The sequence below is a fragment of the Leguminivora glycinivorella genome, chromosome 5, assembly GCF_023078275.1.
Source record: "Leguminivora glycinivorella isolate SPB_JAAS2020 chromosome 5, LegGlyc_1.1, whole genome shotgun sequence".
Lineage (NCBI taxonomy): Eukaryota > Metazoa > Arthropoda > Insecta > Lepidoptera > Tortricidae > Leguminivora > Leguminivora glycinivorella.
In genome coordinates, this window is record NC_062975.1 from 11,329,061 (window position 1) to 11,351,784 (window position 22,724).

Below are 22,724 nucleotides of genomic sequence, written 5' to 3' on the forward strand. Positions count from 1 at the left end.
AAATTGGCATTGTAACTAATAATAATTCATTAGTACTAGCCAGTATTACACACATAAGATATTATGATATAACAAAACCTCTTGATACTTAGTTCTCATTAAGCGAAATATCCTGCAATTTCAAATATGTAACAACGAATTAAACGACAGCACTGCAATAGGGCGGTTAAATCGATATTGCGTTTATAAATCATCAAAACTTTAAACCAAAACGAATTAATAACATCTTTATGGCGTTTAACTCGATTTTGCGATTTAGAATATACGCTTATTATAATTTGTAAAAGTAAATTTGGCGTTCAATTCGTTTTTATGTAACGACTTAGTACACAGGGCCATACAAATTTTAACGTGTCGCTTGATTCTACCCCTTAAAATAAGGCTGTAAGCATGATTTTTCAACAAAGAAATAATCAATACTATAGATTATCACATTAATATCCGAACTGCATTCATAACTTTTTTTTCGGATTTTGGCGCTTAGTTCGCTATTCCATAACACCGTCCAATTCTGAAACAAAAAAATTTGCGTCATTCAGACGAGAAAGGAATCTGCAGCCACCAGAAGTCGGACATGGCGTTCTAACTTGCTATCTGGTACTGTAATAAATAAAATATCTTGATTCTCTAATATTAAAACTTTTTTTTAATGCCTTGTGATATTTTATTTGACTAAACGCAAAGGTAATCCAGTGAACACGAACTCACGCACATGTCAAGCACCAGTTTCAAAGACGGGTATCCAAAGGAATTGAATTAGCCCCAACAAAGCGTTCATGATGTTTTCATTCACCGAAAAAGGCAGCAATAAATTTCGTACGTGATTCCGGCACAAGTTTCAGGTGGCTCGGAAGAATGCCCGCATGCGAGATTATCTTATCTTCGGGCGAATAGCTGATATGTATCTTTATTTTTATGTCCTACTTATCATATAAATGTGAAAGTTTTTATATGTAACACATCATATTTATAGGTTAAATGTGAAAAGTTGTAGATATACTCTGTCAAACAAATCTGTCAGTAAATAAGAACAAAGAAAACTATAATGCATCCTTTTCTTTAGGGTGCTAGAGAAAAGGATACCTATAGTTTTCTTTGTTCTTATTTACTGACAGACTTGTTTGACAGAGTTTATATTAGGTTTTTAAATGTACCTCATTCCATCAAGAACTTTGTGGATGAAAATAGTTATTGATATAATTAATCAAAGTCGCACGTAAACTTGTCTATACCTACTGCAAATATTATATATTTCCAATTTATGTGAACTTCTCTTATAGGAACCACAGATTAATTCGCCGGAAAATATTTAGTCTGTCAGTTAAAGTTAATCTCGCGGCGAATAACGGTCAGCCTAATATCAAACCGCGGACTAGTAATCTGTGGACCCCCTTAGGTTTTTAATTAACTTGTCAAGTCAAAAATGGAACAGAATATTAAATGGAACATGTAAATATCTGATGATACCATTAATCTAGATAAAGGAGTTTATTTGTTCTAAATTATATTTTTCAATGTATTTTAGCTTCACTGCAATGTTTTTAAAAGCTAAAACATGCGTTTATAACAGTCTGTATTAAGTTAATATTATCATAGTAACATATATTCAAACCTATTCGATACACAAATACAAATACCCAGCACGTGTATCGTAATTCGTATTGGTCCCCTTAGAAACATTATTGGAAAATAACCTCGTGTTTTCACCTAGAGTGGTTTGAAAGCCACAGTAGTATAGATTTTCCTTTGCCATCCGAAAACTAATGGGAAAATATCATGATTGTGTTCAAAATGATCCTGCCTTTATTGATGTACAGAGTTTTCTATTCACAGAATAAATACACGACATCGTGCTTTGAACGTTCATTTGGTAGCTCATTAGGAATGAAAGAGCATGAACATTTTATTACCAGGCGATGCGACGTCATACAGGTACATAGGTAGCTGCGCTGGTCTGGAGGGTACTTTAGTGGGTCACACAGTGAACGGTTCAAGTCGATAAGGGGCGTTCCACATGTTTGTACCGGCCATTACACTTACGCTGTTTATTTTGTTTACACTCCGCCATTAATCGACTTTATGTGCCACTCGCCGTGAGACTCCCGCGGCTAAAATACGGTCATTACACTACCCTTGAACTATGCCTATTAATCCGTATCGATGTTTTATGCTTATCTCAAAATACATTAATGGTGTCTATGAAATAAGTTTATCTAGCACTTGTATGTTTTCTATATGTTCGATAACGGTTTAATATTTCCATTTTCCAGTCAATGTCATAATTTAATTTTTAGGATTCTTGCGTCAGTCGGTTCAACGAAGCTCTGTACGGCATTAAAGTGCTTTAACTGTACCATTTATGTAAACGAATGTTTATAATGACACTGATGAGATGAAACAAGGGCAAAGTTAGTTTAGATGGACTCTGTATTACAATAATTAATAATATCATAAAGTACCTGGTTCTAGGCCGGGAAAACGCTATAGGCTGAAAGAGAAGATAAAGTGGGCCATGTCTTTCAAAGTTGTCCACCCCACTTTTTTTGTAACGGGTATTTTTTACGCGATTCATACTCAGAATCGCGAGGTCTTTCGATCCTGATAGGAGAAAAAAATGTGCCAAGATTTCCATACATTTTTCAAACCTTCCTTCCATACAAAATGTACGAAAAAATGGTAACGGAAAGGGAAAAAACCTTGGGACACTTTTTTCTCCTATTAGGATTGAAAGAGATCGCGCTTCTGAGTGGAAACCATATAAAAATTTTCAAATCCAAAAAAAGTGGGATGGACAACTTTTAAAGAGAAAAAATAGTCCACGGCTTATTTCCCATTTAAGGTTTTGAGCTCTTCAAAATCTTTAATGGGAAAGCCGTGGACTATTTTAAGACTTCTAGGTTTAATTTTTAATTGTATAATGCAAATATAATAAAATAATAATAATAATAATGGCCCGAGTACCCACTTATGTGACGAATTGATGATGTACAACATACGGTATCTAAAAGTGTAATTAAAAGACAAATAAATTGAACAACTCATATACGTAATAGAGTTAATCCCCACAAGAAGCGTGCCGGATAACGCCCGATTTAGGTATTCCATGTGGAGCCGCGCTCTAGCCAGTACGTAATAGGGAATTTATTATTTCATGCCAGTGTTGCTACTCGGATGCTTTAATAACAGAAAAAACAAAGCTATCCCCGGGGGCCTACCGCGAACCATATCAGACGGGTTGCCTCCCTAACTACACTTACAAATTTACAGAGAGGAAACACGTCGAACGTGGTTCGCGGTAGGCCCTAAGGATCAAAAATAAGCGCTTCGTTATTTTCCAACCCAGTAACTTATAATACACATAATAACATAGACTTCTACATTAATCTAAACTAGTTAAAAAGAATTAGTAACAATATATTGTTAACAAATAACACCCATGTTCCTAACATTTATGTCCCTAACATTTGTTGATACATCAAACGTATATTAAACGTATACATTAATCATGTTTAAATGTATATGTTATATTTTAACTAGTAATTAATATAAATAATACTTTATTACTTTTGTGGCTCAAAAAAAATGCATTCGTACTCTTTGCGGAGTGGACAGACTAGAACCGTGTAAACCTTTATTTATTAAGCATAAACTACTATCCCTCCCCTGCCTCTATATTTACGAGATATGTCTCTTTGTGAAACTTAACTTTGAACTATTTACGTTTGTAGCAGACAAAGAAACAACACGGTCCCATAGGCGCCATAGGTTAGCACTGCCAACTACCAGTAAGTTAGCACTTAGGAACAAAAGCGCGTATTGCATGTGCATTAATATATTTAATAAAATACCAGCTGAAATAAAAACATTGCCTATTAACAAGTACAAAAAGACATTGTATCAGATATTAATTGATAACTGCTTCTACAGTATAAATGACTATTTGTTGCATAATTTTTAAATGTTAACTGATATCAGAAGATCTTATCTATATAACTTAGTATATTCTTAATTAGCTCTTGTTGCCTGTATTCTTTCTTCATTCAATACCTAATGTTAATTTCAATTATACTAGTGACATTTCATTAAATCTTTACACCTATTCGTTGCCAAATATACATTTTGTAAATCTAATTAGACGTAATAAAATAGTTGCAATTAATTTTAAATGACTGAGTGATCATAATATCACTGACATCCTGTTTTCACACGTCTACCTAGACTGAATATATTAAGGGACACATTATTGTAATCCAAGATCTTTTGTAACCATATGTTCATTGTGAATAAACGATTTCATTCATTCATTCATTCATTCATTCATTCATTCATTCATAAAAGTTTTGAGCGTATACTGGGTTACTGATATTTCTAGAAGTTCGCGAGAGAAGGAATTAAATAATTTGGATTGTGTTAATTATTTGTGATTATTTGCCATTTATATCGAACTTCGCGCTATGAAAGCTTAGGCTTGTTTTGCACTTGTCTTACAAACAAACAGAGATGTACAAAATGGTTTTAAAAAAGCATTTAAATACAAAATGCAAAATACTTTTCAGATTTACTATTTCAAATGCAAAATACCAAATAGTTTTGAGTTTTGTATTTCAAATGCTAAATGCAAAATAGGTATTTTCAAAATACTTTTTGAAAATAAAATACCTTTTGACCAAATTTCAGATATTTTTATTTAAGTATTTTCGGTATTAATAATCATGAGAAATAGAGTCACAATGCCGAACAAAAACGTCTTAACATGGCACCTAATGAAAGTAATGAATGACATTTTGGTCATATTTATCAGTAGGCAATCAATAAATTATGTTATGTAATTTTATTTAATAATAACATAACAGAATTTATTGATCGCCTACTATTTTTAGGTATTATTATACCTATTTATACCTACTCACTTAAATAATGTAAAAAAACTTGATTAACGAAAAGAGAGCCATGGCTCCAATTTGTTGATTGTGCATCTAGTTCTTATATTTCATACCTATATCACCTAAATGCTCTTTATTTATTTTCATTCTATAGCTTAGGATTTTTACAATAGGAATAATAACTCAACACTTAAAAGTAGGTACTTAGGTAATTAAATCAAAATCAGTCATTAGCACTCAGCACCAGCAGTCCAGCAAACAATAAATCCGTTAAATCGTCGGCGTCAGTTTCCATATGGCAGCTGTACACATATGGCCAACGGTTCCACCAACCCTTTGTGAAACCCGTTGGCCAAGATAAGAGCCGCTGTTTACATTGGCGAACCAATCACTTGGCATTGGCTCTTCATGAAAGATGGACGTGGAATGGAAAAGTCTAGGAAATTCTAGGTCATAGACGTTGTCAGAAAAATTTGATTAAAAAATAATAACCCCGTAGTAAAATTAAATTATTTGAAATATTAACAATTTTTTGAATATTCTGATAAGAACATTTATCTTTTTTAGGAAATACATTAAACATTTGCAAGGTTATTTTATTTCCTAAAATCTACACTATTATTGGCATAGATAAACTTATTATTTTCGTAAATATTTCACTACTGTCCTCTCTGACGGCTGACGACCAACTGAATGAAGCGCCAACGTGTAAACGCAGTTGGCCATTGGCGTCAAGATCCTTTGATATGTGGACAAAAAACCGACACCAATCGGTTGGCCGGCAAGCGCAAGCGCCAACTGCCAACTTACGGCCAAGTAGCCCTCTACACGCTTGGCCAAGGGGGTTGGTGGAACCGTTGGCCATATGTGTACAGCGGCCAATAGATAATATTCGTTTTCGTTTGACATTGACAGTGTCAAATTGACACTAGTCAGTCAGGCGCGCATGGCTAGCAGGCACCTCTATCGGTCAAATTCGGCAATACAAGCGTCATTTGTTCACATTTTGTTTGACTGGTAATGGTGGCTAAACTTAATTTAATCATAAAGTATTTTGCATTTTGAAATGCATATTAAAAATGCAATTTTTAATATGCACTATTTCAAATAAAATACAAAATGTTTTTTACTAAAAGGCATTTAAATGCAAAATACAAAATAGGTATTTTGCATTTTGTATTTGCATTTTAAATAGAATTATTTCAAATAAATCGCATCTCTGCAAACAAATACGTTTTTAGGGTTCCGTACCAAAAAGGTACAAAAGGAACCCTTATGGTGCGACTCTGTCCGTCTGTCCGTCAGTCACATTCATAAATATCTCGAGAACTACTTATGCAAACGATTTGAAATTTGGAATAATTATGAACATTGTTCACCTCTACAAATTGAAGGTATATTTTTTTATTTATTTATTAATATTAATTATAGAAAAAGGCCAAAATGAAAGGGGGCAAACTGTAAAAGTCAAGTGAGTAGGTCAAGTGGGGTATCGCGTTAGAAAGAGCTCAAATTGTACTTATTAAAGCTATTTTTTTAAACTTTTTCTTGTGGAAAAAATAATACTTTACATACATACTCACGCCTGTTTCCCAGAGGGGTAGGCAAATCACGGATTTCCATTTATAGCTCGTCGGTTTCGAGTACTTCTGACCTAAAAAAATAAAAAAAATAATATTAAATTAAAGGAAAATGTAAAAAAAAATACCGCCCCCCCCCTTATCTCCGAAGTTTACCAACGAAAAATTATCAAAATTTTACGAAACATTGGTTTTATGCTAAATATTACAGGAAAAATAAAAACATGTCTGTACCTTGGAAACTTTTTTTTATTAACAAAAAACTACTCATATTTTAATTTTCAAGAAAACCCACGAGATTTCACGCATAAAATCTTTTTTAAAATAAAATAAATACCGCCGAAATCGGTTAACATAATAAAGATTTATCCCTGAAAAACCAACATACACAGGTCGCGCAAATTAGTTAAATTCATCGAGAGATACACAATAATACTCATTAGTACAACAGTTAAGTCTTTAGAGTTATCTGAGAAACGTGAGATTATAGTATTAACTATTGAAAGGTACAGAACCCTCGGTGGGCGAGTCCGACTCGCACTTGACCGGTTTTTTTATTTTTATTTGAATGAATGAATGAATGAATTTATTTGTCAATATTTAATTAGATACTTGTATCTTATTTTTAAGAAAATGTTAATCTCCCAAAAAGCTGAACAGTGACTTTGTGTCTGGGCACTGTGGGATCATCAGTCTCTAGTTAGGTATTTTTAACCGCCTTCCAAATCTCAAGGGAAGGGGTTCTCAATTCGTCTGTATTTTTTTATTTTTTTTAATGTTTGTTCCTCGATATCTCCGTCGTTACTGGACCGATTTTGAAAATTTTTTTTTGATTGAATGTATATGCATACAGATTGGTCCCATTTTTCTCAGAATCCAGTTCTGATGATGGGATCCTGGAGAAATCGAGGGAACTCCTCAAATCTGAAAGGAATACATATGGTGATTTTTGTGTTTTTAAAGGAACAGCATGCATTTACGTACGGAACAGTGACATTTGGTGCAGTCGAACTCCTGATGATGGTCAGAATGGAACTCCTCAAATCTGAACGGCACACTTATAGTGACTTTGGTATTTTTATAAGAACAGCATGCACTTACATCCAGAACAGTGACATTTGGTGCAGTGGAATTGCTGATGATGGTCAGAACGGAACTCCTCAAATCTGAACGGCACACTTATAGTGACTTTGGTATTTTTATAAGAACAGCATGCACTTACGTCCAGAACAGTGACATTTGGTGCAATGGAACTGCTGATGAAGAGTGAGCCGCCCCTGGTTAGAGTTCCGTTCTGATAATCATTCTCATCTGTAAGCACTTCAGAATCATCCAAATTTCAAAATTGGTTTAGAAATGACGGAGATATCGAATAACAAACATTAAAAAATATACAGACGAATTGATAACATAATCCAACATTTGAAAGTATTTATCACCAGAACCCCAAAGGAGGGCGGTTTTTTTTTCTTAAAAATTATATACTAAATATATACAGGGTAAAAAAAACTAGGGGATAAAGATTATAAGAAGTCACGTTAAAAAATAAGGAGTAAAGTGAACAAGAAACCTACGAGCAGGATCACAGTGGGATCTATTTTCAAAGATCAAACGTTAATACCAAAGCTTTGCTTACAAGTAGCTCTTTGATATCGAGCACCCCAAGTAATGCTGGGACAAAGAGAAAATGATTAAATAAGATCGGTCGTAGAAGCCAAATAACATTTCTAAGTAAAACGATTTGTACAGTATATTTATGGTAATTTTATAGTCTAGCACTGAATATTAAAATATGGAGATCAGGTCACAATTACCAATGTAAACTCTCTAAACTGCGAAGTAAACAAACAACTCTCAATTTAAATTATAACCTCAAAGTTTGAGATACCTAAAGGTGGTCGAGTCGATACAATTTCACCAATCAACATACGGAGGGATCGTTCGCAATTCGCTTGAATGCTTCTTCGTCCTTATACTTTTACACAAAATACTTTTAAGTTACGAGTACGAGTACCTACAGAGAATGTTTTCAAAGCTAAGCTCCGCGCCGGAGGACTTTTGAAGTCAAATTGCCGGAATCGTAACCTTGACTAAGAACAATTTTATACGCGGATGTCAACATAGCTGTTCTACAAAAGTTTTATTACATTTTCACAGGATTTGTGTCGGAAAACCTTTGACGCATCTAAATCCCGGGAAGCTCTGAATATCGCATTTAAATAAATAAATGTCAATCCACTGTGAAACTCTTACTGGAATTGATTAATATTACCTATTCAAATACTCATCGTATCCAGTGGTTACATAAATCGTTTCAGAAATTCACCGTTGAAATCAAGTAAGTATAGATATTATTACTTGGTTGTTAACTTGGAAACTCAGAGGCGCGAAAGCGGTAGATACTGTAAAGGGTACTTATTGAAACACCACTCCCTCCTGTCTCGGATCTGTGCTGTTTGCTTATCGAGATTTTACAAAGGCTGGTAGGTATAAGTTCTGTTGTTCGGCGCCGATTGTTTCAACGGCTCCGAAATTTGAGCCTCCGCCGGGTCGAAATTAAATTGTATTTCAGTAAGCCGTGCTGATCTGTTTATCAAGTTTCAGTGTCTATACCAGAGCGTAAAATTACTTGAGACGTTCTTCAGTAGTCGAAGAAACATCTGGTTTTTTTCTCAATTTAACATACCTATTTTCTTTTTTTAAATAAAAATGTATTAGATTTGAGTATTGGAGTCGGGTATTGAGTAGTTTTCTGGAAATTTCTGCATCTGGTTAGCTTTGTAGTAAGAGTTCACTTCTCATGCAAGTTGCTGTTGAGTTTCAGTCCATCTGCATCTGCCCTAATAGTATCTCCGTTCGAATAAACATTGAAGAAACACTTTCCAGGTTTCATTCCGTATTGATAAACGGATTTTTCTTTCCAGTTTTATTGAAACGCGAGCGTAACAGGAAGGTATTTATTAAACTTATAAGATTTTCTCTCACCATCCCTTACCACAGTTTCACAAATAGTTGCTTACAGTTCGTAATGTGAAACAAACTTGTATGTTCCGAACTGACCAACTACAACTAGTTACTTTCTCCGACTTTGTAGGTAACTAAATTATTAAATAGCCATTCTACATTAGGCATTTGCTTAGTTTAGCGACCTATACACAGACGGCACTGAATGTCCCCGTTTCTATTATTTCTTGCAGGGTGAGGGTAAACAGCGATAGGCATTATATTTTGCTCGGGACCAAGATGAAAGACACCTCTGAAATACTTGACACCTATTTATACGTTCCAGTTTATTGTTCGCAACGGCGCCGCTCCTTGTTTGCAAGAACGAGACGAGTACTTAAAGCTTTTATGTATTTTGACGATATTTCTATATTTCTTGCAGGATACAAATTTCGTCTTTTTAACTTTGAATGAAACAGGATAATAAAGACGAGACGCTTACAATGCTGGAATAAGCAGCCAATGTCCTTCTTGGTTTAAATAACTTTTTGTGTGTGTTTTTGTTTGACTTCTACAGTACAAAGAAAAAAATCGAATACGTCGTTTGCATACTAAATGTCTACCCGTGACCACGAACATAATGTGATGTTCGAAACGTCGGGCCTAATATAAATGTAAGTGTTTACGCGATTAAGTCCCGTTTTGTTCTAAAATTATGAGTGCAAATCGTGTTAGTCTAAATCAATATATACTAAATGAATTTTTGAAGATCGTCAAAAATCTTAAAAGAGACATATTAAATAACTATTCTGCTTATAAATACACTTTGTAGCTCTTTGTACATCTAATGGAGCAACGTTAAATAGCCGTACCTATACCTATCTTGCCTACTCGGCTTCAGTCATGTGTTCTATACATAAAGGTGTACCCACAAAGAGAGTACAAATCCACATTCAGCCTTAAAACAAAGGCCTAAGGCGCAAAACTATGGGCTTTACACGTCAGTACACTCAAGTTTAATTTACCGTTGACAGTTTAAACCGTAACCCTAGAATTGCGGCGACAGTGCCGGCTTCAGGATAGCCACTCTATAGAAATTAAATCGCTTTGAATGGGAAACATGACGCTCTTTAGTGTCTATTCATAACGGTAGATCTCCCTTATCGGATGACAAAGCTAGACGCTCTCTGGGCGCTTGAGTACACTGGTACGTAGGGTCAGATTCAGAATAGAAAACTCAATAGGTAATAAATACATTAATTATTTGAGTTTAAGGAATATCCCCAAGTTAATTTAGATGAGTACGTACGAGTACATGACATGATATCGAAATACCTACCTAGTTATGATATGTTTATGATGAGATTCAAATCGTTATGATGTCCGATGGACTTACAATTAATTAACCTTACTGTCCCACTGCGAAGGCTTCCCTTGTTTTGCGTTACTTGTAATAGGAACGAAACGGAAACATGCAGGTAACCGATCTTTATTACCATGTCCGTTCTGCCTCTGCCTTGGGAAATCGGCAATACTATTCTATAGTTATTTTATTTTACAACAAAGCTATACCAGCCAATTCAACTACAGGAAATACTAGGTACTTCAAAAGTATGCTAAGTAGTAAAGTCGCCGTCAATAGAATTTGTACACAATGTAAACAAACCCTGTAGACAAAATGTCTTTAATTTCCTTTCTAACTCATCAGATACTGGCTAAATCCATGTGTTATTTAATAAATTCATATCATATTATGATCATCAACCTTTAAAATAATAAAACTGTTCTAGAATATTGATATTTTATAGAATGGTTTGTTTACATTGTTGACAATTTCTATTGACGGCGATTTTAGTAATAAACTTGAAGAAAGCATAGATTTGTTTGAAAGACCATCTGCCACTGCGACACCACTCACTAATTCACGATAGAATTTCTTTTAAAATCCATTTTCTGGATTTTACCATTACACTCACTAGAAATTAAAATTTTCTTATTATGTAAGTATCTACATAACCGCTTACCAAGCCGACTTACTTTCCCGCAACACAGCTAAAGCGAATTCATTTTAGAACTAACAGGGTTTCAAGGCAGTCTACCAATTAACTTTTTATTAGATCTATTAATACCTTTTAGGGCTCAGAGAGAGAACGTTAACTAACTTTAGAAAATTTCGGTCCGAAAAGCTTTTCTACTTCTAAGTCCTTGAAAAATTAGGTGCCGTTCGTCTAAAGGACACATGCAAAAATTCTCTTCTATTTCGCGAATAGAACCATGCCAGAACCAGAACCACAGCGGATTTTCCACTTATAAATCTTGATCCATTGTAACATTCATAAATTATGAATCATAATCCGAATTTTGTAGGTCTCATTTGAATATTTTTTAGTAGGCCCACCCATCATAAGGCCGGCAACACACTTCCAACACTTCTGGTGTTTCGGGTGTCCAGTCCATGGACGGCAGTCATCGCTTACCATCAGGCGACCTGTCTGCTCGTTTGCCTCCTATCCCATAAAATAAAAAAGGCAGATCAGGCTCCGTAGCCGAATGGCATTTCTACGACGCGAAACGAAAAGGAAACGCCGCGAAAGGTAGTAGTCTGGCTCTGTCGCGTTAATACGCAAGAGCGATAGAGATCTACGAGCCTTTCGTTTCGTGAGCGTTTCGTGAACGTTTGTGGATTCGGCTACGCACGCTGGTAGGTAAACATGTTGTTGAGTTAATTTCAGACCATTTAGAGCATTACATTTTTTTTTCCATACAACAGTGGGTTGGCAACACTTTATTCGATGAATTGCCTTTACCATTTTTACTCAGTTTATTCAGCATATGGCGCTTTATCGAACACATTCATTTCAATTGGCACTATAGGCCCGTTTTTATGATATATGGGCGAATCAACTTTTTGACCGACATTTTTGGTGTCTCTGGCGTTACTCAAAATGTCTCTGGAGTTACCAAGAAATCGAACTTCTAATGAACAAAGTTTCAGTTTATTGGATCTAACAGTTAGGGTTATGTTTTAATATACAGGGGAAAGTGAAAAATACCAATAAAATTCATTATTTAAGGGTTTAATTTTACAACTATGTTAAGAATGTGCGGACAGATTTGAGTCGGTCAAAAAGTTGATTCGCCCATATGTACGTCTGTGATAGACATCCCGAATATGCTGATGGCTTTCCAGTGAGGCGACGCGTCATGAATATTACGAACGATTTTGGTGATAGAGCAGAACGGTGCTCCGCTACATATTTTCGTAAATATTTCACGTAAGTCAATGTTTGAATCATCTCAATTTGACTAGATTCATGTAATCTGGAGCCGACGAATATCATACGGCAAGAATCCAGTAGTATACATTTCATGTTGAATGAGGTCGAGTAAGGTCATGCAAAAGCATGTTTGTGGAGGTTGTTACTTTTTAATATTATAATATTATAACAAAATTTTTAATATTATAACAAAATCTATCTATCTATATCTATATATATATATATATATATATATATATATATATATATATATCTATATATCTATCTATATATATATCTATATATCTATATATATATATATATCTATATATCTATCGGAGTGCCACGATTTTCACAGCACATCCTAGATGATTTATTTAAAGCAGAGTCGAGTAGAATTCCTTGCCAGTGTCTATATTTATATTCTTCGCCTCGGCTAGTCTGTGGCTATGAGTAACCTCATTTATAATAATAAAAAAGTCACTATCAAGCTCGGCCTACCTCTTGCTGCCGACCGCATGGCACAGCCCGATAAGCTACAGTGACGCGAGTCGTAGCATTGAAGACATAGCAGAAAACTCAAATTCTATGATCAGAGTTACACGTACTTGCCATCATAAAGTACATTGACCCTACACTGCAAAGCACTTGTATACAAAATTACAAAGGAATATCACGATCGACACAGAAAGATAACAAAAACATCGTTTACGCCATAGTTTCTAGTGTGAATCTAGTTTCTCGCAGTTTAAATTTCGTGCCGTGCCTGCCCGTCGTACCCAAATTGTGTTACCTGGGTGGCTAGCCGAATGGCACAATCGCTCACGAAACGCTCACGAAACGAAGCGCTAGTAGATATCTATCTCTATCGCGCTTGCGTATTGGCGCGACAGAGCCAGCGGCGTATCGCTTTCGTTTGGCGTCGGAGAAATGCCATTCGGCTACGGGGCCAGAGTGTTTAGCTAGCTCACTTAGCTTTCTAGTATCAGTCTATGAAGTCTATCGTAGATTACGGAGACAAAATGAGGACACGTGTATTGTGTTGACTTAGATATGCAATGGATTTAAAAATGTATGCAATTGTTCATCACACTCGCACAGTATCTGTGCAATTGCACGCAAGGCGGAGTTATATTAAAAAAACCCCAAGGGAGTTTTGACAAGGGTGAATTGGTGATCTTGAACTGTACGATATTAAAATCAGAGCATGCGTCTTCATGAATGAAAAAATATATGTATACAAGTACAAGTACCTGTATCATCCACATAAATACATACATAAGTGGAAACGTTTCTTACAAAAACAGCATATATAATGGCGGTGTAAATTTCACCCAGGGAATCCTTCATGACAGCTCCCGGCTTCCGTGCTTTAGTTTTTCTCTACGAAAAAGGAAAAAGCTGAATCTCAAGTATCAAGTTAATGTAATACACATCGCCCTGGTTCTATATGCTAATTTCATTACTTTGCACGGTTACATTCGCGTCAGCGAACTACTGATTACCAAGTACTTAACTGGATTTGCATTTGAGCTTCATTAAATTAACTATATACTTTAGCAGTAGGTAATATTGTCCTCTGTTATAGCGATAGTTACATTAGTTACTTACGATGATAAAACTATGGAAACCTTATCGTGTATAATGTTAATGAATTTATTATAGGCAAAGATATTATGATTCCGTAAAAGACAAATCAAGTCCATGAAAAAAGATTACCTCGGAGACAAAGAAAAAACTCATTCAGACGGCGTTACACCTTTGGTTGGTGCTGGGTTAGATGGAGATAATGTTAATATTTAACACATACTATCGAGTCCACGATATGAGGTCCAATTGTCAAAACTGTGACGTGATACGTGGCAGTTATTAAAACGAAACCTGACTATAAATCTTACTTTGACAAAAGTCCTCTATAACCATTCTCTTTGGTATGTGTTTTAAATTAATTATTTATTAATCTCTTTGTATTTCTCGTAATTAATCTCTTTCACTACTGCAGTGTCATTTAAATATAAAAGCTCCGGCTTACTGTAAGTCGAAACTTTGTATCCCTCAGGTATTAAGCTATTTCGGGCGATTAAGAAAGCGGTAATTTTGTAAATTAATTAATCGTAATATTTTATGAATTTTACGGTACGGTTTAAAGAGGATTGGATGGAATATGAAATGAACTTGTTACTGCCGTTGTTTAACGTTACTGGCAGTAATGTAAAGCTATATTTTAAGGCGGGTAAGAGCTGTCTGTTTATGGAATGAGCTCCTTGTGATCTATATACCTCTTCAAGAATCCAAATTCCGCTGATGTATGAAATACTGTATTATTTTGCAAAATTGTAAGATTTACGATCAATTTGATCTAGTGCGTAGCAATCCAGTTTGTGAAGCTGACGGTTCTGGGTTCTGATCTTGGGACATTTGTGTAGTGAGCACACATACAATATTTCTTTGTGGGTCATGGAAATATCAGTATTTGGATTTTATATATAGCTGTATCGTTTTATAGTACCCATACAGGTCTTCTTGAGCTTATCGTTTGACTTAGCTAATCTGTCTAAGAATGAATAATATTAATAAATAATATATTTGATGCGACTTATAATAGGTTATACAACAATACGAGTATATTGTTAATTTGTTACCTACTACATTAGCTTAGCAGTGTTGACTTAGATTTTTTTAAATAATGCATTCATTTCATAGTGACAGCTTTTTTTCCTAATCCTTTGCAATGTTGACTTCACCGCTATTTACCTATAAATACGTCCTTCTCCAATCCATAAAAATACGAGCGTAAAACTATAAATGGAATCAAAGTTCCACCGATTAACTCAATAAAGAAGTTAACACGCGGGCGATACCAATTAACGATAACTACGAATCCTATTACTCTAGTGGCACTGGGGAAAAGGTAAACATGCCATTAAGGCTACATTCTTCAATTACATACTATTATTGCTACTTCCATGGCATGAGCTCCTTGTGATCTATATACCTCTTCAAGAATCCAAATTCCGCTGATGTATGAAATACTGTATTATTTTGCAAAATTGTAAGATTTACGATCAATTTGATCTAGTGCGTAGCAATCCAGTTTGTGAAGCTGACGGTTCTGGGTTCTGATCTTGGGACATTTGTGTAGTGAGCACACATACAATATTTCTTTGTGGGTCATGGAAATATCAGTATTTGGATTTTATATATAGCTGTATCGTTTTATAGTACCCATACAGGTCTTCTTGAGCTTATCGTTTGACTTAGCTAATCTGTCTAAGAATGAATAATATTAATAAATAATATATTTGATGCGACTTATAATAGGTTATACAACAATACGAGTATATTGTTAATTTGTTACCTACTACATTAGCTTAGCAGTGTTGACTTAGATTTTTTTAAATAATGCATTCATTTCATAGTGACAGCTTTTTTTCCTAATCCTTTGCAATGTTGACTTCACCGCTATTTACCTATAAATACGTCCTTCGCCAATCCATAAAAATACGAGCGTAAAACTATAAATGGAATCAAAGTTCCACCGATTAACTCAATAAAGAAGTTAACACGCGGGCGATACCAATTAACGATAACTACGAATCCTATTACTCTAGTGGCACTGGGGAAAAGGTAAACATGCCATTAAGGCTACATTCTTCAATTACATACTATTATTGCTACTTCCATAATAGTATTAATGTTTCAATTGTTATTTTTGTCAACACTTGTTATTTACTTGGTTAAGCGCCTTGAAGCATTATTAGAACTTTACTGAATGATTAATGATCAGTTATAATTGAATGCTTAGATTTCGAAATTTGGAACAAATCAAATTATTTTATTAAGTAAATATTTTTTTACTTTTGCTTCTTTGGATCTAAATAGTTGTGACACTCGCTGTGGGATTGACTCGTAGCAGAGAGAGAGATGCACTACGGCGAATGTCGAGCTAACAAGCGCTCTGTGGCATAAAGCATGAAAATGTGGAATGTAAAATACACCGTGAGCCTGAATAATCCGAAAGATTTTAACAGTGTATTCCTGACCACATTTAGAAACTACATAATTATAATGTCATACAAACTTTTCTGGATATCGCCTAGTTTCAGAGTTTTTACCAAACGAAAAAAAAATCTTATTGTTACAAAAGGCCTTTTTAACGGCGTTGGTGCCATTATAGAGAATAGTCTCACTATCCTCATTGATAGATGTCAAAAAGTGAGATATAAACTTTTCAAAAATTAGGTTTTTAGAAAAAAAAAAAACGTTTTTACACCAAAAATGCGTGGTTAAAATCTTTCGGGTTATTCAGGCCCACGCCACGTGTATAATTGTATATGTAAATAAGTATGGAGATAGACAAATACTACCTCATAAGATCTAAGGTTGGCTTACCGAGTGCTGCGAGTGGAGCTGCTGGCACAGGTATCTGCGTCGGTAGTTCCTCTGCTGTATTTCCGGTTTACTTTGCTATTAAATTCTTCACAACGATATTTTTGGCTGTCGCTTAAACAAATTTTTTGATGACATTGAACATTTACGTAATTTTACTAGCAGGCCAGTAGCGCTAGAACCAATGTTACCCAGTTACTTAGTATAGTTTTACGAAAGAAAGAGGTTATATACCTACTAAACACGCTATGTATTGCCGTTTTTGACCACCTTAACCTTTCAGTCATAATCTCGTCATTTCAATATTATATCCCACTTTGAATCCAACCTAGCCTTAACAGAACTCCGTAACTTGAAGTCCCTAGACGCCGTGCCTTTGTCAGGGAAGTATCATCTTACTAGCTTTGTGGAGCGGCAGGATGTAGTTATTGTCCAGGACTCTTCGCGCGGAACCTCGCCCGGTTTATAAGACTATCCCGGAGCGAGCAGCATCAGTCAAAGTTGGCGTTTGTTGAGTTTCGTGTGTGTTTGTTTTGATTTTTAATGAGTTGGATTTAATTGCCTATTTAAGTTATGTTTTAATTTTATTTATCTGGTGTTTATTGTTAATAATTTCGCGTATTTTTATAGTAGGTACTGGTAGGTATTTTCAGTTTATTTATTTTAACTTTATTGCACAAATAAATGTACCAGTGTTGGATTAATTGCCATTCTCTACCAGTTAACCTTTAGGCAAAGACATATATAACTCCGTATAGACAGATAAAGTAAGTAAATATCTAAGAAAAAAACGTACCTCAGTACCATACAGAAAAAGGTACGGTGACCTAGATGGCATTACACCTTTGGGGTACGCTCAGATAGATGGCGCTAATATTAATATTTGACATTTTAAAACATATCAAGCTAAGAATATGGGCCAAATTGTCAAAACTGAGGTTCAAAAGTTTCAAGCCTGTCAAGAGATGGCAGTCTATGCATTGTGATTACACATTTTACTTCGACAGTAACTCTCTATAATATCGATCCTCTTTGCTTTAGGCCATACAGACACAGGTCGGTGTTTGAAGAAATTAATAGGTTTTTACGGAATTATAAAAACAAACCTTGGGATATTGTATTTGTCACGGTATTCATCATCGTATTGTCTTTGACATGAAATTCAATTTTGTACAAAAATTATGATTAAAACATATTGCGTTGTTTCAATTATGATCGTTTTCCATTGCCTATTCGTCGACTGATGTGTAAAACTGATTGACTTACGAGTAAAAATGTAACAACCGTTTTCAAACTGGGCAGCTTTAGCGCACAAGGAACCCGACAAAGACATTTTTGAGAACCCCCAATAAAATCTTTCAACCAACCAAAAAGCCTTACACTATATCGGAAACGGAAATTGTAATATCGGATTACGGTATAGGCGGTTCGTCGCCTCTCAAATATTTTAGATAATATTTCGCACCTTTTCTAGTCCTTAGTAGATTTCTGCATAAAAGATATAGCAGGTATTTTCCCCTGTTTCTTTTGACAGCTACATTAGATCAGCAATGTTTTTAATGTAAATATTTGCGATGACCTAGTATTACTTGCGTCGTCGGCCGAGGAGTTACAACTGATGGTAACAAGAGTGCATGCATCCTTCAAGAGGAAAGGAATGAGAATGAATGTCAGTAAGACGAAAGTAATGGTATTTGAAAGAGATGAGATTATGACAGATTGCGAAGTTGAGATCGATAATGAAAGTTTGGAACAAGTGAAAGAGTTTGTGTATTTGGGAACGTTGTTTACAAGGGACGGTAAACATGGAAAAGATATTGAAAGGAGAGTGAATGCTGGGAATAGAGTGAATGGAGCACTAAACGCTTTTATGGGCAGCCAGAAAGTGTCGCAAAAAGCACGTCTGGCGGTGCATAGAGGAGTTTTGGTGCCTACACTTATGTATGGTAGTGAAAGTTGGGTGTGGGATAAAAGACTTCAAAGTCAAGTGAATGCCGTAGAAATGAGAGCGTTAAGAAGCATGGCTGGTGTAAAGTTGAGTGATAGGATCAGAAATAGCGTGATAAGAGAGAAGTGTGGAGTGGATGTAGATGTGGTGACAAAGATTGAGATGGGTATGTTAAGGTGGTTTGGGCATGTAGAGAGGATGGATGAGAGGAGATTAACGAAGAAAGTATATGAAAAAGGAGTGGAAGGGTCAGTTGGTAGTGGAAGACCTAGGCGAACTTTTCTTGATCAAATCGGGGAAATATTGCAAAGAGGCCAGGTCAGAAGTACTCGAAACCGACGAGCGTGTATGAGAAATGTTATGAAAGTGTGTGAAGCGAAAGTGGTTTGTCAGGATCGTAGTAAATGGAAATCCGTGATCTCTGCCTACCCCTCTGGGAAACAGGCGTGATTGTATGTATGTATGTATGTATGTATATTTGCGACGTAAGCAAATTGACATATTATTGTAGAATCTGACTTCTTTATTAGGCAGTCAATCGAAAATCTTGAAGAGGTACAAATTAATTCCGAGATACTTTTTCGAGTGATCCTCCTCGTGAGGAAAATTACGTTCGTGGTAAATGTTTATTGTTTTAGTGAAAGTAAATTATTTACTTATTACTATACGATCATAAACAATTAACTGTATGTCGTTATTATTATTATTTAAGTCTCTAGGTAGTATGACTGACGGCTGACACATAATAGTATTTTATACAATCGTGATATAATACAAAGCTTTTCAGTCGAGTACCATGTTTAGGCCACGAAGCTTGCTGAGTGGCCTAATAGTACGGTACGAGAGTGAAAAGCTTAATTATATCACTATTGTATACAATACTTTTTCTACGAGTCATCATCTTCATCATCAATGGACGGAAATATATTATCATCATTCATGCAAGTTAAAATTAATGTTAATAGAGTCGTTCACCGTTGTATCAACATCGAATTACCTAGCAACCAATTGTTTGTAATAACCGTCTCTGATTGGCCGATAACGTGACAGATAAAAAAAAATGTGTTTCAGATGCAGGAAATTTTGCCAGGTATCGCAAATTAGTATAGAAATTGTATGAAGTTCTATTTTTGAAATTATTACAGTTAACTACAGTCAACTATAATAGCTTATTATAATTGAGTCGGAACTGCCATAGAGTATCCAACACTGAAAAGTTAGCACTTATAGTTTAGTCTGTGGTGTCCTAATTGACAGATTACAGTCGACAAGTAGAAAAAATATTATATGAATGAATATGAATATTATATGGACTGGATATGTCACAGTCAACAATTACGTTTTTTAAAACATAGACTTTCGACACCGATATATCCGATCCACAATATTTGACTCAGAGCTAATATTTAAGTAACGTCCTGTTAATCATTTTGTTCCGGAAAAAAATATTTCGACATCCCTATTAATAAATTATAAATTATATGCCTAAATAATCTCTTCATGCTTAAACCATTGCGTGTTTTAAAACTCAAATTTCTGAATTTTGTATAAGGAATTCTAAATTTTCAGGCTCGTCAAAAATATGACAAAAGCTTCCATTAAGCGAAATATTATTATGAGACAAAAAATGTAACGCTTGCCGTGCTCTAAATAATACGTAGCTGCCCATGTGTATAAAGGGCTTAAGTATTAAAAATGTATAGCTAAAGGTTACATTTTGAAGGCAACGTTCGTTGTTAGGGATTGCAATCCGGTCTGATTTCCAATCCGGCCGGATCCGGCCGGATTTTGGTCCCAATCCGGCGGATCCGGCCGGATCCGGCCGGATTAGCCTTGAGGATTAAAAGTACCCAAATAGTTACTTTTTTTGTATGTTTTCAGCATAATATGAGAAATATGATGGTATTTTGCTTCACGATTCATAAACCAAAAGTTGATAGCTTAAAAATCAACATTTTTAACAGGTAACAAGTAAATTTTACTAAAATAATCAGTCGCAAATAAAATTTTTTCGTTCTTTTTAAACTTTCATAGGATTACAAAATTATTTTTATTGTATTGTTTTACAGTAATACCTATAGAGCTTTTAAGATACAATTAAGAACGGACATTATAATTGTGTTATTTTACAGTTAACTTTTCTCACACGCAAAGAAGAACTAAAAAAACTACAGTAGCAAAATTAAAGTCATCAAGAGTAATTGACCTTAGTATTATTTGCTATTGCTGAAACCACAATCTTACTGAATACCTATTAAAAATGTTCATATTTAAGCTTTGAACTTCTTATATCATGCTGAAAACGATGTTGTTCTTGTAGTCCTACGTCACCACAGAGACGCAAAGCTCGCGCCATGCCTTCCTATCTTCAGCTACCCTCGTGGCCTTCGACCTCAGTGACATGTTAACGAAAAGTTTTGTCGTATGTCGTATGGCCCTTTGTCACTCTCCACTATTCCACACTTTGCATCCAAGCAAACAATTGCACAGATTTCATTACAGATTCAAAGACGGAAAGTTTGACGCGTCACTTGAGCACATTATTTTACTTCCAAACGGCCTAGTAATGCAAAAAACGTACGTATTAAATTATTTTTTTATTGGAAATCAGACCGGATTGCAATCCCCTGTTGAGCTACGTTCAAATGTTAGTGTAAATGTTATTTGTTTGCACTATTCTAACATATTAAATTACATTACCGGATCCGGTACCGGATCCGGCGAATTTCACCGGATCCGGTAGCATGAAAAAAGCACCGGATCCGGCCGGATTACCGGATCCGCCGGACCGGATTGCAATCCCTATTCGTTGTACAGAATGTTGTCAGTGTGAAATGTGGAATGTTACTGTCAATCATGGTAATGAAATCAGTGTCAGAATTGAATTTTTCACTCGTGACGTAACTAAAGCAACTCAATTATTAAACATGTTCATTATTACTAAAAAAAAAAATTGGAGATTAACAGTGATATGTTTACAACTAGGGAACAAATCAAATTATTCTATTGAATATTTTTTGATTTGTTCTTTTTGTCAAGTAGTCACACTACTAGATTAGATTTAGATTAGATTTAGATTTCTTTATTTCATGATAAAAATTACACTATAAATTTGTTACATGCCAAAGTTATGTTTATCTTCTCATCATGATCGTCGAAAATTACATTATAAATTGAAAATAACAAAATGAATATTTACAAATAGAAATACACAAAACACAATAAAATTAAGAAATGAAATAAAATCCGAAGTCAGTGTAATCAAATGCTAATAATGCTAATAAGGCTAATAATATAAATTATGAATTGAAATAGATAAACATACACGAAAGAAAAAACGACAAGGCCCACTGGTGGCTGGTGGTTGGTCTAGTGGTAATGACGTTTGCCGCATAAGCTGAAGACCCGGGTTCGATTCCCGGCTCGGCCACCAGTGGACCTTGTCGTTTTTTCTTTCGTGTATGATATCTATTTCAATTTATAGTGATATGTTTCTTTTCCGTTGCTGAAACGCTGCAGCAGTAACGCTGATATTAGAATCAGAATCTAGCGTTGATGTTTGAAAGAACTCTAGACACCAACGTTGATATTTGAAAAAGACTACAACAAAATGAGTTCTTCTCTATAGTGACCGCGTGACGCACCGTGCGAAATAACAATGGCGTTTAAAGGAGGAGATCCTAGCTTTACAAAATACACCAATAAAGTAGAGTAACCTATGTTC

General features: G+C 35.1%; 1 non-coding gene across 1 annotated transcript; it reads left to right on the forward strand.

Moving 5' to 3' along the window:
• Positions 1 to 22,355: 22,355 nt before the first annotated feature.
• Trnam-cau lies at positions 22,356 to 22,430 on the forward strand. The gene has a single exon. It is a non-coding gene; the product is annotated as a tRNA-Met (tRNA).
• Positions 22,431 to 22,724: the final 294 nt, after the last annotated feature.